This window comes from Corvus brachyrhynchos, unplaced genomic scaffold (assembly GCF_000691975.1).
Source record: "Corvus brachyrhynchos isolate BGI_N302 unplaced genomic scaffold, ASM69197v1 scaffold125, whole genome shotgun sequence".
In the NCBI taxonomy this organism is placed as follows: Eukaryota; Metazoa; Chordata; class Aves; order Passeriformes; family Corvidae; genus Corvus; species Corvus brachyrhynchos.
Genome location: NW_008238342.1, coordinates 2,195,946 through 2,197,915, shown reverse-complemented (window position 1 = coordinate 2,197,915; position 1,970 = coordinate 2,195,946). Strand labels below are relative to the sequence as shown.

Genomic DNA, 1,970 nt, shown 5'->3' with positions numbered 1-1,970 from the left:
GCCCCAGCCCCAACAGCCAGAGCACAAACCCAGCAGCAGCTTCTTTGATTCTACATCCAGAGTTTTCACTTTGTACTTTCACTCACAGCTGCTGACGAGCTCTAAACACGACCAGGAGGGAGAGCCCAAAGCTTGGGGCATTCCAGCACCCTGTGCTGCAGCCCACAGCCCTCCCTCCCCTCCAAAACCCACTCACTCTGCACCACGTCCTGACAGCAATGCCTTTTCCTTCCCTAACAGCCCAAAATTCCCAGGGCTATTAACTAGGTCACAGGAGCTGGTCCCAATCCAGCAGTTTATCTAATTGCCTTTTTATAGTATATCATGCAACTCTTCATTATCCTGTCAGAGTTTCCCAGCACGGTGCTGGATCAGGGATGAGGAGGCCGAGCTGGGATGAAGGGCAGTGCTGTGCAGCCTCTTGTGCCTGTGCATTGCTGGTGCTGCTGGGGTGGCATCGGCCTGGCCATAAACGCAGGAGCTGCTTTTGGCAACGGCTGGAGGAAGGTGGAATAACTCCCAACTCCTGGGATCACCTCCCTGGGTGGACATGGACGTGTCCAGAGGGGTGGCTGCTGCTCCAAGAGTGCCTGCTGACCTGCATGAAGTTTGCTCCTCGGGCAGATGTGACCATGGAATTTTCTTGGCTGGTTGGGCAGAAGGTGCCCCTCGGCCTTCCTGTCTCTGCAGCCTGGCATCTGTGCTGGAGGTGCCCTGCAGCAGGTTAGAAAGGTGTGGGGAAATATTGTGGCATTGGCCAGGAGGCTGAGCAGGAATCAGGGGGTTGCACACCTGCATTTGGACACCCACGTTTTTCCCCGAGTGTTACAGGGGAGGATGAGGGTGAACATTCAGGATTTGCACATCTCCTTTTTTCATATGGTCACAATTTGCAGTCTGGTGTGTTTGTAGCAGTTCACAGTCCCCCAAGGCCCTTGAGAATCAAATCCTTTGGGGGCTTGGAGCCTGACTGAGCAGTGAACTAGGAGTGATGCCCATCCTGCTCCCAAATAACTGCACCTTCGTGCAAGCAGCACCTTCTATGCCGCCCAGCAACCTGCAGAGGGGCTGGTGGTGAGGGATTTAGAGAGACAGCACATCCAGGATTGGCCTTCCTGGCTTGCTTTAAGTGATTTTTGACCACAAATAGCTTTTTCCCTTCCGTTTATTAATCAGAAGACCCAGCCACAACCCTCACGAGCCTGCTCTGCAGAGATAAGGCAGAGTCGCTCCTCCGGCTTGGACGTGCCAGGGGAGGATGGTGGGGTCTGGACAAGCTGCTCCCCGCAGGAGCAGAGCTGCACACCCCTAGGGCTGCTCGGGGGGGTACAGGAGACCCTCAGCCCGCCCCGGGGAGCAGCTGCAGAGAAAGAAGATAGTGCCAGAGCCCCCCGGCGTCAGCGCTGGCAGAGGGGAGGCTGCCGCTCGTTCGCGGGCTCGCTCTCGCCTTTGAGCTTCGGCTGAAACGATTTGCAGCTCAAACGCCCCCCTGAGAGCCGCTAACCTTTGGATAAGGTCTGGCACCGTTATCCTGCTTGGGTTAATTGGGAGTTAGGGAGAGCCCAGGAGTGTCGCGGCTGCCTCCATCCGTCCGTCCGTCCGTCCGTCCGTCCGTCCCTCCAGCCGCCCCTCCAGCCTTCCCCGGCGCGCTGCGGGCAGCGATGGGGAGAGAAGCAGAGGTAAATGCCCCCACCCTCCTCTCCATCTCTCCGGGTTTTCCTCTCTTGCTCTCCCTCTTTCTGTGTCCCGTAGCCCTTCCCTCCGCCCCCGTTCCTATTTTTGTGCTTTCCCAGACCCTGACCCCTCAGCATCCTCTGCTTCCCCGCGCATCCTCGCACCCCTCACAGTTTCCCACTCACCTCGGGGTCCCACGAGGCTCGGCAGCCCCCCCGGCGCTCCGTGGGCTCTCGGCTTGAGGGGTCCCCCGGGCAAGAAACGGGCACGGCCCCGTACAGCAGGGGGAAAAGCGA

At 58.5% G+C, this 1,970-nt stretch overlaps 1 long non-coding RNA gene across 1 annotated transcript in view; it reads right to left on the bottom strand.

Moving 5' to 3' along the window:
* Positions 1-1,149: 1,149 nt before the first annotated feature.
* Positions 1,150-1,970, bottom strand: part of LOC108446934 — a 3,329-nt gene continuing 2,508 nt past the window's right edge. The window contains exon 3 of the long non-coding RNA XR_001862277.1: positions 1,150-1,649. This is a non-coding gene — a long non-coding RNA (uncharacterized LOC108446934). The remainder of the gene's footprint in view (positions 1,650-1,970) is intronic.